The 15,845-nt window shown below is 46.2% G+C and overlaps 1 pseudogene across 1 annotated transcript in view; it reads right to left on the bottom strand.

Annotated features, from left to right (window-relative positions):
- Nucleotides 1-840: 840 nt before the first annotated feature.
- Nucleotides 841-15,845, bottom strand: part of LOC308578184 (protein CIMAP1C-like) — a 34,167-nt pseudogene continuing 19,162 nt past the window's right edge. Inside the window, exon 4 of the transcript in view lies at nucleotides 841-1,325. The product of the transcript in view is annotated as a protein CIMAP1C-like (transcript). The remainder of the gene's footprint in view (nucleotides 1,326-15,845) is intronic.

Here is a 15,845-nt window from a genome sequence, read left to right as displayed (position 1 = left end):
CCATTCCAGCTTTTACTTTAGCCGTGAGTCTTATGCCTTGAAAGACTCCTTATCTTGGCAGCCCATTAATCACGAACTCTTTGGCTCGGCTCCCAGGCCAATTAATCCTTGCGAGGTAAACAGAAAAGCCAAAAGCCTCCCTCATTTCTTTCGCTTTTCCCACCGTACCTCTTAAACGCAGTCTGTTGCAGCTTTACTCTCCTGTAGGTGCTGTGAATCTGGGCCCGAAACCTTGTTGTTGGGAAACTGCCAGGGAGATAACGTCCATCTGAGCCCCCAAGCCGGAGTTCTGGACATCCATCGGCCTCCCGTAGTCACGCAGATCCAACAGTTAGGGACACGAAGCCTTAGAAATTCCTAGCCAGGCTGCATTCCTAGGCTGGTGCACCCTCTTTCAGCAGAAAGCACAGTCAAAAGCTTGCATCACAGAAGAGCATAATTTACAGACTTTATTTAGCGTTTAACAGAACAAAAGAAAACACGTCCATTCTGTCAGCGTGTCTTTGAGCGGCCTGAACAAAAATGAAAGGAATATCTGAACGTAAACATCCTGTGAAATAGGACATGCGCAGACTCTGTGACTCCCAAAGCCTGCTCCCTTTAAGGTGGAACGGAAATATCCTAACAGGCAGACCCCCTGTCTCACAAAGGAGGGCTATCTAGTCCCCCTCCCCAATTACCTGACCCTGGCATAGCCCAAACGTGTTCAAAGTTCATCAGAATCTCTCCCTCTGAAACAAGCTATTTACACCTGCTTCCTGACACTGTGTCACAATGGAATTATTTGGAGGTGGGTCTACCCAAAGGGGCAAGTCACCTCTGTGGCCTGTGAGTCCACCCTCACTCTTTGAGTAAACAAACTGGAGGTGTGCCATGAGAATACTCAGAGTGACGAATCCCAAGACTGAACTGTGGGGCTCTGGGTTTGTCGGTGGTGACCAGCTCCGCATTGTAGTCAGGGGGTCCTGGTGTATAGTTCTTGCTGGAGGAAGCAAACCTTTGGGAGATGCTGTAGGATGGCTGGTGGCACAGGTAAACATCTGGTTCAGGTATGGTATTCATTGCCGGGCCAGGCCCTCTCACCAGGTCTTTAGCATAGCCCCACACAGAGGCACTGGATGCCATTGAGAGGCAGGGAGCTGCAGGTTTGACAGGCAGCTTTGGACCCAGTGTCTGTGGAAGGGTGTATTGGTTGGGTGCTGGGTTTGGGCTGCTCACCCAGTAGTGCGTTCGAAGGCCCATAGTGTACGCTGGTGCATTCGACTCTTCAAGTGAGTGTATCTTCTCCACGTAGTACTCATTTGGGGCAGGCGTACAAGATATAACTGCAAGCCAAGAGCAGATAGGAGGTGACACCCCTCACTTGGTGCTCCCCACTGTCGAGCATGTGGATAAACCTGTGGATACTGTTGGGAATCAAGCCTTTATCAGGAGAAACTGGCAACTCTCCAGGCACCTGGCTTGATCTCCTGATGACCTCCCTGTCTGCATTGCTAGGTCGCGATAGGCGATCCTTCTCAGCGTGAGAAGAACACACCCCTCTTTCCTGCCCCCCCCCCGGCAGGGGAAAGAGATAGACAGAAACGTATTTACATGCCTTTATTTCTGTCTTTGCAGCGTTACAGAAAAACACGACTGCTCTCTTCAAACTCCAACAGCCGAGAGACAAACTCCACCTGTACTTCCTGTACAGCTCATATTACACTCTCAGCTAATTCCGGCGCCCTCTGCACTGTGAATTGACTGTCCCTCTGTTTCCCATGGAACAGTCCCAACATTCCCATTATGTTTTGCTTTCAAGCTACCAGCTCGCGGCCGCATTGCTTCTATATCGTAACATACTCCCCCATATGAATCAATGTGCGCTGCGAGCAAAGTGTGATCCAGAGAAGAAAACAAACAGTTGTTATACATATAACACTCCCCTGTTGTTTCAGTTCCACCCTTGGAACTACCCGCCACTGGTTTCCCCAGTGTACCTCTCTGGTAGTCTGACTTCCAAGGAATGAGTGCATCTGCATTACCTTGGCTAGGGAATGTAGTGTTACACTTAGCAACTCCCTGTTGTGTCTTTGTCTCTGACTTAGACACAGCTTCAACCTGTCTTGACTTGTCAACAATAGTAACACATGCAACAGCTAAGTTAGCAAACTCTTTTGAATACCTCTTGGGTGGTACACCCTTTGTAACTCTCTCAGACCTACGTATGAGGTGCTGATCCTCTTTGCTCACTGGTTCAGTCTCAGGACTCTTTGGAGAACCAGTTCCAATAGTAAACAGTGGTTCATCCTTCATTTGTGAAGGTCTAGCCATTGTGTGAGATTTCCTCTCAATGACTGTGTCAACTGAGCTCTTTGAGCTATCACTGTCACTCTGAGTACCACTGTAATCAGTAAAATCCTCATCAACATCTGAATTGTCCTCAGTGGGAAATGTGTGAACAATTACTCTCTCCTGTTCAGGAGCACTCTCTAGAAATTTTCTGAGAATCACCTGACCAGATTCAGACAAAATTACTCTGTAGAGACCCTTTTCATAACCCACAAAAATGCCTCTAGCATTCTTTACTCCACCTGGAGCTTCTGTCTTCACATGAGACCCAAAAACCTTAAAATGGGCAACACAAGGTTTTCTACGGAACAGCTTCTCAAAAGGAGAACTTCCCAAATCTTTTGAAACCTTTCTCAATCAAGACTAACAATAACACAATATCGACTCCGCCCAATACTCATGTGGCAAATGTGAACTCAGCAATTGTGCCTTCATGCCATTTTACAATTCTTTGTTCACTTGCACACAGACACTTCTGTTCCATGCTTCTGCAGAAACAGCAGTCTTGTGCCTTGTGCCTTATCCCTTTCTTATCCAGGAAATCCTGAAAATCCTGTAAAAGAAAAACTGGCTTTTCAACTGTGAAAAGACAATCAATGTTAGCATTATGAACATTCTTAACCTTGTCACAAAATTCTTTAAACCTTTCTAAGGCTTCTTGTGGTTTCTGCAATATATATACCCACACATAATGAGAGAAATAATCCACACACACAAGATAATATCTTGCATTGCCTCTAGATGGTGCTAGAGGACCAATCACATCAGCATACACTCACTGAAAAGCTTTGATTACTTGCGTCGTCTTCTGGACGTTTTTTTTTTTGGGGGGGAGTTATTTGTCCTGTCTTCAAGCTTTTTATGATGGAGGACCTCTGTAGCCACCCCCAACGACACGATCTCAAGATGGAAGGGGAGGGAACAGCTGCAGTCGCCTGCAATTCCTGCGCAATGTTTGCCATCTTGCCAAAGGTTGCAGGCAGCTTTACCTGCAGTAATTGCATGTTGATTGCCCTTTTAAAAGACAAAGTCCAGCAACTGGAGGAACATGTAGCTACGCTCCAAAGAATTAGAGAGCTGGAGCTCTTCTTGGAAGCAACAGAGCACACCGTCTCCACCAAGGAGGAGACAGGGGACTCCCCCTGAGAAGGAGGCTAGTTCACCAACACAGGAGCCAGATATATGGAGAAACGTGACTCAAAGAAGTAGGAGGCCCAGGGTTCACTCTGATTGTTTAGAAATACACAATCACTTTGAGGTCCTCTCCCCTAGCATGGAAGACGAAGAGCAGACTCCATTTGAGGATCTCTCCCTCATTACAGTCGATCAGGTATATGAAGACGAGGGGCAAAGTCAGTCCTCAGAGAATGTGCAGGATGTTAGGATATTTCCGTTCCACCTTAAAGGGAGCAGGCTTTGGGGAGTCACAGAGTCTGCGCATGTCCTGATCACAGGATGTTTTTGTTCAGATATTCCTTTCGTTTTTGTCAGATGGTCAGAGACGCTGACTGAGAATGGACGTGTTTTCTTTTGTTCTGTTCATGTTCTAAATAAAGTCTGTAAAAATGCTCTTCTGCTCTTCTGCGGTGCAAGCTTTTGACTGTGCTTTCTGCTGAAAGAGGGTGCACCAAGCCCTGGAATGTGGCTAGGAATTCCAAAGGCTTTGTGCCCCTAACTGTTGGATCCATTAGTGTCCATCATGAGCCCCCAAGCCGGAGTTCTGGACGTCCATCGGCCTCCCGTAGTCACGCAGATCCAACAGTTAGGGGCACAAAAGCCTTTGGAAATTCAGGCTGCATTCCTAGGCTGGTGCACCCTCTTTCAGCAGAAAGCACAGTCAAAAGCTTGCACCGCAGAAGAGCAGAAAAGCATAAAGTCTGTAAAAATGCTCTTCTGCGGTGCAAGCTTTTGACTGTGCTTTCTGCTGAAAGAGGGTGCACCAAGCCCTGGAATGTGGCTAGGAATTCCAAAGGCTTTGTGCCCCTAACTGTTGGATCTGCGTGACTACGGGAGGCCGATGGAATCTCCGAACTCCGGCTTGGGGGCCGTGATGGACGTTATCTCCCTGGCAGTTTCCCAACAACAAGGTTTCGGGCCCAGATTCATAGCACCTACAGGAGAGTAAAGCTGCAACAGACTGCGTTTGAGGTATGTTGGGGGAAAAGCGAAAGGAAAGGGACGCTTTTCTGTTTTACCTCGCAAGGAGCCTTTGATCTCCGGCAAGGCATAATTGGCCTGCGAGCTGAGCCAAAAAGGCTTCGTGATTAATGGCTGCCAAGATAAGGAGTCTCTCGAGTTAAAATAGACTCACGGCTAATTGTAAAAGCTGGAATGGAGTTTTTCCACGCTTTTGAAGCTTCAGAGGCCACTCAGTGCCCAAAGGCAAATGCTGAATGCCCTAAGTTGGATGGGCGGAATTATGAAACCTGGGCAAAATGGTGTGAGAGTTTGCTGCGTCAGTTTGGGGTGTGGCATGTCGTTTCTGAGCCCCCTCCGGTTCCTCTGACAGAGAGATGGAAATCGCATGATTCGAAAGCGATAGACGTAATAGTCCTATCCGTATCTCTTGAGGAAATTAAGACGCTGGCTGGCAACACCACTGCACGTGGGATGTGGACTGCTTTGATGAAAGCTCACAAGCCAATAATCCCAGCCCAGAGTTTGACTGCATCGGAGGTCCTAGCTGTTTCCCAGAATGCGAATGAATGTAGGGATGCTGAGGGCACCGGTTGCAAGCTGCAGGGGGAGCTGACCGTCACGTCATCCCAGGCAGCATTCCAGCCTCCAGGGGGAGCCAAGGAGTCGGCAGCTGAGAGCTCTGGTTCTCGTGAGAACCAAGGCCATCGCCTTTGCAGAGGCCGGAAAGGCAAAGGTAAACACAGGCAGCCGCCTGCAGATGGCCAGGAGCAGAGGGAGGGTGAAGAGCCCGCGCAAGGGAAAAACAAAGCGTTGTTTGCTGGCTCAGCTTCACCAAAGGCTAAAGGCACGTCTGCTGACCAGAAGCAGGGGGGCAAGCTGCAAAAGCCCACACCAGTGTAAAACAAGGGTTTGCTTGCTGTAAGGACTGCTCCAACAACCAAAGGCAGCTTTGTTGTTGATTCAGGCTGTACGCACCACATTTCGAAGGATCGCCATCTCTTTATCTCCTTCAAGCCTCAGGAAGGTGAGATCCACCTGGCTGATGGAAGGACGTTGCAAATTGCAGGAGAAGGGACTGTGAAACTTGCAAGTCTGCACACTACCATCAGTAATGTACTTTTTGTTCCAGGAGCTGCAAGCAACTTGCTGAGCGTCCCACAGCTTACTGGGCGTGGTTTTCAGATTTCCTTCAAGAGGAGCGTCTGTGTCATCAGTAAAGGAAAAGAGGACTATTTGCATGCAAAGTTTATGGATGGTTTGTTCCATATATCTTATGATGACACTGCTGTTGTATCTAAGGCTGATTCTTGTTGTGTTGCACAAACTAACAAAGTTCTTCATGCAGGTTGCATTCACGATGCGCATCGAAGATTTGGTCACCTCTCTTGGAAGGCACTGGCCAAGATGCCAGAGGTGGTTGAGGGTTTGAACATCAAACCCTGTAAATTTCACATGAAGTGTGTATCTTGTGCAGAGAACAAGGTGAAGGTTGCTCCAAAAGGCAAGGAGTCTAGCAGGCAGGCTTCCAAACCCTACCAGCTAGTACATGCGGACCTGGTTGGTCCACTTGCGCCCTCTTTAGGAGGAGCAAGGTACTTCATGATTCTGATTGATTCTTTTTCCAGGTACATTCATGTGTATTTGCTCGAACAGAAATCGCAAGCGTTTCCGAAGTTTAAGGCATTCTGTGCTTGGTTGGAGAATGTGCACGGTAAATGTATTTCTTCTTTGTTTACTGATCGGGGCGGGGAGTTCACTTCTCAGCAGTTTGAAGCTTTCCTGACTGAGAAGGGAATCCAGCATGACATGTCAACGCCCAGATCGCCATGGATGAATGGTCTTGCGGAGAGAGCAAATCAAACATTGCTGCAAGGAATAAAAACCTTGTTGCATGATGCCAATCTCCCTGATAAGTTTTGGGGGGAGGCTCTGGGGAATTTTGTTTACGCGTTTAATCGCAGATTGTCATCACCCATTGGTTGTACCCCCTATGAGAAGATGTTTGGCAAGAAACCCAACACCAAACACATGAGAATCTTTGGTTCGGACATGTGGGTACGCACACAACAAACCAACAAGCTTGGGAAGCGTGGGGCACATGGTTTGTTCATGGGGTACGAAAAAGGTGCATACAGGGTATGGATGACTGACTCTAAGTCCATTAAGTTCACAAGGAGTGTTGAGTACAATCCTAAGTGGGGGGAAAATGTGGGAATTTTCCAGAGTTACCCAGAGGAGGATGAAGGTGATGTCAAGCAAGCAGCTAAAGATGAGAAAGCTGCTGCTGATAATGATGAGGATGAAGATGATGATGATGATGATGATGATCAGAGTTCGGATTCCAGTTCAGTGGGCGGCGCTGCTGCTGATGTCAGTGAAAGTGATGACACAGCAGACTACCAGAGCGCAAAGGCCTCAGTCAGACCATCTGATGCGTCTGACAATGAACTGGAAGAACCACTGTTCACCATTGGTCACTTTTCTCCTAAGAAAGAGGAGATGAGTCCAGAAGACTTGCGTCTAGTACGTAGGTCTGAAAGGGCGACCAAGGGCAGACCTCCAAAGAGGTATGCTGATGAGTTTGCTAAGACAGCAACTGCTGTTCTTGGTAGCTCAGAGAAGGTATGGGAACCTTCAAGCTTCAAAGAGGTTCAGGAGTTAACCTCTAAAGATGCTGAGCCTTGGCTTAATGCCATGAAGGCTGAAGTTGATTCCTTGAACAGGAACCAAACTTGGGAACTGGTACCGGTAGTCCCAGGAATGAGACTGGTTGGCAGCAAATGGGTCTTCAAGGCCAAGACAGACCAGAATGGCAAGGTAGTCAGACACAAAGCCAGATTGGTTGCCAGAGGTTTTTCACAGGTACCAGGACAGGATTACCACGAGACCTACTCTCCCACAGTCAAATATGAGAGCATTCGGCTAATGCTCAAGATCGCTGCGGAGGAGAAACTGCATGTTTCCCACCATGACATTAATACAGCTTTTTTGTACGGGATTTTGAATGAACAGCTGTACATGCTTCCACCTGATGGGATGGAGATACAGAAGGGAATGGTCTGTAAACTGCGGAAATCCTTATATGGTCTCAAGCAGAGTGCCAGGTGTTGGAACACAAAACTCACTGAGACATTGCTTTCTCTAGGTTTTCACCAGGGCAAAGCTGATCCATGTGTGTTTGTCAAGGAGGAGGGGCAAAACAAACTGTATTGTTTATGTTTTGTTGATGATCTTCTGATGTTTTGGAAGAATCAGGCATTTTACCAAAGCACCCTAGCTCAACTGAAGGAGCACTTTGACATGAAGGATCTTGGTGAGGTATCCAACTATCTTTCTCTGCAGGTGGAGAAGGACCAAGCAGGTAATTTTCTGGTACACCAAACACAGAAAATTGCTGATGTATTAACCAGGTTGAATTTGGTTGATGCAAACCCAGCAGACACACCGATGGTGACAGGTTACCAGGTAGACAGTACTGCTGAAGCGTTTTCTGACACAACGCTATACAGATGCATTCTAGGCAAGCTAAATTTCATTGCCAGATGTTCAAGACCTGACATAGCTGTAAGCTGTAATCTGCTTAGCAGACATGCCAACAATCCTACGGTTCAGGATTGGAAAGCTCTGAAGCGCATAGCCCGCTATTTGAAAGGGACTATGCACTACAGGCTGAGGTTCACCAGTCAGAAGACTGGAGGTCTTGAAATCTTTGCAGATGCAAGTTTTGGAAGTGACACCACGGATGGTACAAGCACTTCTGGAGTATACTACATGTACAACCACTGCCTGTTTGACTGGTTGTGCAGGAAGCAGACAACAGTGAGCCTAAGTTCCTGTGAAGCAGAACTCAATGCTCTGTCATTTTCACTCATGGATTGTGAATGGTTGATGCAACTGTTTAAGGACATCAGAGTGTCTGTGAAATGTCCTGTACAAGTGTATCAAGACAATAGATCTTGTTTGGCTTTGCTGAACTCGGAGAGTTGCAAGCAGAGAACCAAGTACTTGCAGATTAAGCTACATCGTGCAAGAGAGTGTATTCAGAAAGGACTGATTCGGGTGTCCTACATGGCAGGAAATGAAATTCCTGCTGATCTGTTGTCTAAGGTTGTTAACAAAGAACAACTTAAGGTTTATGTACAAAGGTTGCAATTGGGTGAACCACAGGTACAACAGGTTACACGGAAAGGGGGAGGATGTTAGGATATTTCCGTTCCACCTTAAAGGGAGCAGGCTTTGGGGAGTCACAGAGTCTGCGCATGTCCTGATCACAGGATGTTTTTGTTCAGATATTCCTTTCGTTTTTGTCAGATGGTCAGAGACGCTGACTGAGAATGGACGTGTTTTCTTTTGTTCTGTTCATGTTCTAAATAAAGTCTGTAAAAATGCTCTTCTGCTCTTCTGCGGTGCAAGCTTTTGACTGTGCTTTCTGCTGAAAGAGGGTGCACCAAGCCCTGGAATGTGGCTAGGAATTCCAAAGGCTTTGTGCCCCTAACTGTTGGATCTGCGTGACTACGGGAGGCCGATGGAATCTCCGAACTCCGGCTTGGGGGCCGTGATGGACGTTATCTCCCTGGCAGTTTCCCAACACAGGCGACCTTGGAACGGACAGCTCACGGAAGAACCCCGACCAAACCCAAGAGGAGGCGTGTAGTGGTGATAGGGGATTCCCTACTGAGGGGAACAGAAGCAGTGATCTGTGGGCCTGACAAGATGTCTCGGGAAGTGTGCTGTCTCCCCGGGGCTAAGATCCAAGATGTAACTGAACGACTGCAAGGAATCATAAAACCCACTGACAAATACCCCTTCCTCTTGGTTCATGTGGGAACCAATGACACTGCAAGCAATAGCCTCCAGAAGATCAAAAGAGACTACGAGGCTCTCGGCAGGAAATTGAAGCAACTAAATGCACAAATTGTCATCTCGTCTGTCCTCCCAGTTGAACGACGTGGCCCAGGGAGAGAGGGGAAAATAGTGGAAGTGAACAGCTGGCTTCGCAAATGGTGTAAACAGGAACGGTTTGGATTCTTAGATCACGGACTGCAGTTTCTTGAAGATGGACTTCTGGCAAGTGATGGGCTGCACCTCACAACGGTTGGGAGAAATGTTTTTGCCAAAAATCTCAGAAACCTCATCAGGAGGGCTTTAAACTGACTAATGTGGGGGAGGGAGACAGTGCTCCTGAAGGTAGGAGACTATAAATGAATGAAGATGATCATCCAAATGTCATAGACCAAATGGAGCAAACAGCACGTGGACCTAGTGGTGGGAGGAAAAAATCCTTAAATAAGAGACACGGGGGAATGATTAATGGACTTCAATGTCTGTACACTAATGCGCAAAGCATGGGAAATAAACAAGATGAGCTTGAGCTCTTGGTACAGCAAACTAAATATGACATAATAGGCATCACTGAAACCTGGTGGGATAAGTCCCACGATTGGAATGTAATAATGGGGGGATACAATCTATTTCAGAGAAACAGACCAGACAAGAAAGGAGGAGGAGTGGCGTTATATGTCAGGGATGTGTATACCTGTGAAGAGATCCAAGATTTAGATCCTCAAAGCCAAAGTGAGAGCATTTGGGTCAAAATTAAGGGAGAGAAGAATAACAGAGACCTCATTGTGGGAGTTTACTATAGATCCCCAAGCCAAACGGAGGACATAGATGATGCCTTCCTGGAACAGATGGCCAAGCATGCAAAAGGAAGGGAGATAGTAGTAATGGGGGACTTCAATTACCCGGATATTTGTTGGACGTCAAACTCAGCCAAGAGCATAAGGTCAAACAGATTCCTCACTGGCCTTGCAGACAACTTCATTGTCCAGAAAGTGGGAGAAGCAACAAGAGGAACAGCCATTTTAGATCTGGTCCTAACCAATGTTGATGACCTGGTTAGTGGGGTAGATGTGGATGGATCATTAGGCGCGAGTGATCATGCTCTTCTGAAGTTTACTATACAGCGGAAAGGAGCAGCCAAGCATACTAGGACTCAATTTCTTGACTTTAAGAAAGCCGACTTCATAAAACTTAGGGAAGTGCTGGGTGAGATCTCATGGACAGCAATACTAAAAGGAAAGGGAGTTCATGATGGCTGGGAGTTTGTTAAGAGGGAGATAGTAAAAGCACAACGTCAGGCAATACCAATGAGACGGAAACATGGAAGGTGCCTAAAGAAGCCAGGGTGGCTATCAAAAGAACTTTTAACTGAATTAAGATTAAAAAAGCATGTGTACAAAAAATGGAAAAGGGGGGAAACCACCAAAGAGGAATTCAAACAAATAGCCAGCACGTGTAGACACAAAGTCAGAAAAGCTAAAGCACAGAATGAACTCAGGCTTGCTAGAGAGGTTAAAAGCAACAAAAAAGGCTTTTATGGGTATGTTCGTAGCAAAAGGAAGAACAAAGAAACAGTGGGGTCACTCAGAGGAGAAGATGGTGAAATGCAAACAGGGGACACAGAAAGGGCTGAACTCCTCAATGCCTTCTTTGCCTCAGTCTTCTCCGATAAAGAAAACAATGCCCGACCTGAAGAATTTGGAGCAAATGATTCAGCAAAGGAAACACAGCCCAGAATAACTAAGGAGATAGTACAAGAATACTTGGCTAGTTTAGATGTATTCAAGTCTCCAGGGCCAGATGAACTGCATCCAAGAGTATTAAAAGAACTAGCAGATGTGATCTCAGAACCACTGGCAGTCATCTTTGAGAATTCCTGGAGAACAGGCGAAGTCCCGGCAGACTGGAGGAGGGCAAATGTTGTCCCTATTTTCAAAAAGGGGAAAAGAGAGGACCCAAATAATTACCGCCCAGTCAGTCTGACATCAATAGCAGGGAAGATTCTGGAGCAGATCATTAAGCAAACAGTCTGTGAGCACCTAGAAAGGAATGCTGTGATCACCAATAGTCAGCATGGATTTCTGAAAAATAAGTCATGTCAGACTAACCTGATCTCGTTTTTTGACAGAATTACAAGCCTGGTAGATGAAGGGAACGCAGTGGATGTAGCCTACCTTGATTTCAGCAAGGCATTTGACAAGGTGCCCCATGATATTCTTGTAAAGAAGCTGGTAAAATGCGGTCTTGACTATGCTACCACTCAGTGGATATGTAACTGGCTGACTGACCGAACCCAAAGGGTGCTCATCAATGGTTCCTCTTCATCCTGGAGAAGAGTGACTAGTGGGGTGCCACAGGGTTCTGTCTTGGGCCCGGTCTTATTCAACATCTTTATCAACGACTTGGATGATGGACTCAAGGGCATCCTGATCAAATTTGCAGATGACACCAAACTGGGAGGGGTGGCTAACACCCCAGAGGACAGGATCACACTTCAAAACGACCTCGACAGATTAGAGAACTGGGCAAAAACAAACAAGATGAATTTTAACAGGGAGAAATGTAAAGTATTGCACTTGGGCAAAAAAAATGAGAGGCACAAATACAAGATGGGTGACACCTGGCTTGAGAGCAGTACATGTGAAAAGGATCTAGGAGTCTTGGTTGACCGCAAACTTGACATGAGCCAACAGTGTGACGCGGCAGCTAAAAAAGCCAATGCAATTCTGGGCTGCATCAATAGGAGTATAGCATCTAGATCAAGGGAAGTAATAGTGCCACTGTATTCTGCTCTCGTCAGACCACACCTGGAGTACTGTGTCCAGTTCTGGGCACCACAATTCAAGAAGGACACTGACAAACTGGAACGTGTCCAGAGGAGGGCAACCAAAATGGTCAAAGGCCTGGAAACGATGCCTTATGAGGAACGGCTAAGGGAGCTGGGCATGTTTAGCCTGGAGAAGAGGAGGTTAAGGGGTGATATGATAGCCATGTTCAAATATATAAAAGGATGTCACATAGAGGAGGGAGAAAGGTTGTTTTCTGCTGCTCCAGAGAAGCGGACACGGAGCAATGGATCCAAACTACAAGAAAGAAGATTCCACCTAAACATTAGGAAGAACTTCCTGACAGTAAGAGCTGTTCGACAGTGGAATTTGCTGCCAAGGAGTGTGGTGGAGTCTCCTACTTTGGAGGTCTTTAAGCAGAGGCTTGACAACCATATGTCAGGAGTGCTCTGATGGTGTTTCCTGCTTGGCAGGGGGTTGGACTCGATGGCCCTTGTGGTCTCTTCCAACTCTATGATTCTATGATTCTATGATTCTATGATTCTACACACCTGCGAAAGAAATCATGTTAGATTCAGATGCATTACAATTTATGCAATCATTTTGATTAAAAGTCAACAAATACAGCCCATCTTTCTCTCTGGCAGAAAGATACAGCTCTCCATCTTTGAAGATTTTGCAGCTTTCTCTATCATAGGACAAAGTCAGTCCTTTCTTTGTGATCTGCGAAACACTCAGCAGATTGAACTTTACATCAGGAACCAAATACACATTGTTTATAGTCAAGTTCAGACTTTCAAGATGCACAGTTCCAAACCCGGTCGCTTTCAGCTCCTGGCCATTGGCCTGTTTCACAGTGAAGCTTTGCTTCTTAAATGTTGAAAACAGATCTCTGTGCGATGTCATGTGCTGTGTGCATCCCGTGTCAAGAACAAAAGCGTTCTCCGTTGAAAATGCGGCTTTTGTTGACAGCAATGCTTTTGCAGGTTTCTTTCTTTTTTTAAAAAAAAATTATTAGAGTTTCCAATTTTTACAAACAAAAAGAAAAAAGAACAAAAAAACCCCAAAACACATAAATTTCACAGCTTATTTTCTCATAACATCTTTCCCCGACCTCCTCATACCTATCCTTCTTGTATATCCAATTCAGATTATTCATACAGCAAATCCTTATCTCAAAGCATTACAGCTTAAAAAGAAAAAGAAGAAAAAAAACCTTATTTTCTTAGATTATTATAACTTTGAATAAAAGAAAACCATTTTATCAAATTCCTTTTACCATTACAGCTGAAAACCGCTTAATTTCAATCCAACATCATTCAACATTCCTTAATTTTGCAATATTTTTGTAAATAGTCCTTAAATTTTTCCCAATCTTCCTCTGCCGACTCTTCTCCCTGGTCACGGATTCTGCCAGCCATTTCTGCCAGTCCCATACAGTCAATCAGCTTCATCTGCCATTCTCCCAAAGTGGGCAAATCTTGCGTCTTCTAATACTTTGCAATAAGTATTCTTGCTGCTGTCGTTGCATACATAAAAAAAGTTCTGTCCTTCTTTGGCACCAATTGGCCAGGAGAAAGGCCTCTGTTTTTTTCAGGAAGGTATACTTAAATACCTTTTTCAGTTCATTATATATCATCTCCCAGAAAGCCTTAATCTTTGGGCACGTCCACCAAAGGTGAAAGAATGTACCTTCCATTTCTTTACATTTCCAACATTTGTTATCGGGCAAATGATAGATAGATTTTTGCGAGCCTGACTGGGGTCATGTACCACCTGTAAATCATTTTCATAATATTTTCTCTTAAGACATTACATGCCGTAAATTTCATTCCGGTGGTCCACAACTGTTCCCAGTCAGCAAAATTAATATTATGTCCAACATCTTGTGCCCATTTAATCATGACAGATTTAACCGTTTCATCCTGAGTATTCCATTTCAACAGCAAGTTATACATTTTTGACAAAAATCTTGGTTTTGGGTTCTAACAGTTCTGTTTCCAGTTTAGTATTTCCCACCTGGAAGCCAACTTTTTTATCCAAATTGTAGGCCTCCATTATCTGATAATAATGGAGCCAATCTCTCACTTTACTTTTTAATTTCTCGAAACTCTGTAATTTCAGTTTATCTCCTTCTTGTTCCGAAATTTCCCAATATTTCGGCCATTTGGCCTCCATATTGAGCTTTTTCTGGGCCTTTGCTTCCATCGGTGACAAGCACCTTGGGGTTTTATTTTCAAGTAAATCTTTATATCTTATCCAGACATTAAACAATGCTCTTCTGACAATATGATTTTTAAATGCTTTATGTGCTTTAACCTTGTCATACCACAATAATAATATAATAATAATAATAAATTTTATTTATATCCCGCCCTCCCCAGCTGAGCCGGGCTCAGGGCGGCTAACAACAATCAAATAAACAATCAAATAATAACACATTCTAAAAATATTTCATTATAAAATTAGTTAAAATCACATTGGTGGCAACCGATTAAACAAAATTCTGTGCAGGTTGCCAGAGGAGGGGGTCAGGCTGCGCCTTGACTAAAGGCCTGGCGGAACAACTCTGTCTTGCAGGCCCTGCGGAAAGATGTCAAGTCCCGCAGGGCCCTGGTCTCTTGTGACAGAGCATTCCACCAGGTTGGAGCTGCAGCCGAGAAGGCCCTGGCTCTAGTTGAGGCCAGCCTAACCTCTCTGAGGCCTGGGACCTTGAGGGTGTTATTATTTGTAGACCGTAGGTTTCTCTGTGGGGCATACCAGGAGAGGCGGTCCCGTAGGTACGAGGGTCCTAGGCCGTATAGGGCTTTAAAGGTTAAAACCAGCACCTTAAACCTGATCCTGTACTCCACCGGGAGCCAGTGCAGCTGGTATAGCACCGGATGAATGTGATCCCGCAGCGAAGACCCCGTAAGGAGTCTCGCTGCGGCATTCTGCACCCGCTGGAGTTTCTGGGTCAGTCTCAAGGGCAGCCCCACGTAGAGCGAGTTACAATAATCCAGTCTGGAGGTGACCGTTGCATGGATCACAGTGGCTAGGTCAGGGCGAGAGAGATAAGGGGCCAACTGCTTAGCTTGGCGGAGATGGAAAAATGCCGCCTTTGTTATAGCTGTAATCTGCGCCTCCATAGAGAGGGAGGTATCGAAGATTACACCCAAACTCTTAACAGACGGTGCTGGCACTAATTGCACCCCCGCAAGAGATGGGAGTTGCCCCCTCGATCCCATATCGTCCCGCCCCAGCCAGAGGACCTCTGTCTTCGAAGGATTTAACTTCAACCGGCTCCCACGTAACCATCCAGCCACAGCTTCCAGACATCTGGTCAGTGTGTCTGGGGCCGAGTTAGGATGGCCATCCATCAAGAGATAGAGTTGGGTGTCATCAGCATACTGATGGCAACCCAGCCCAAAACTCCGGACAAGCTGGGCGAGGGGGCGCATAAAGATGTTAAAAAGCATCGGGGAGAGAATCGCACCCTGAGGCACTCCACACACCAAGGAGTGACGCGATGACAATTCCCCCCCAAGCGCCACCCTCTGTCCCCGATCAGAGAGAAACGAGCGCAGCCATTGAAGGACTGTGCCCTGGATCCCCATGTCGGCAAGGCGGTGGTCCAGGAGTTCGTGATCGACCATGTCAAAGGCTGCTGACAGATCTAGAAGAATCAGCAGCCCCGACCCGCCTCGATCCAGCTGCCTGCGGAGATCATCTGTTAGGGCGACCAGAGCCGTCTCGGTCCCATGGCCA

This window comes from Podarcis bocagei (genome assembly GCF_964188305.1).
Source record: "Podarcis bocagei genome assembly, chromosome: W".
NCBI classification, from domain to species: Eukaryota; Metazoa; Chordata; class Lepidosauria; order Squamata; family Lacertidae; genus Podarcis; species Podarcis bocagei.
Note: the sequence above shows the minus strand (reverse complement) of the source record. Positions and strands in the feature narration are given on the sequence as shown.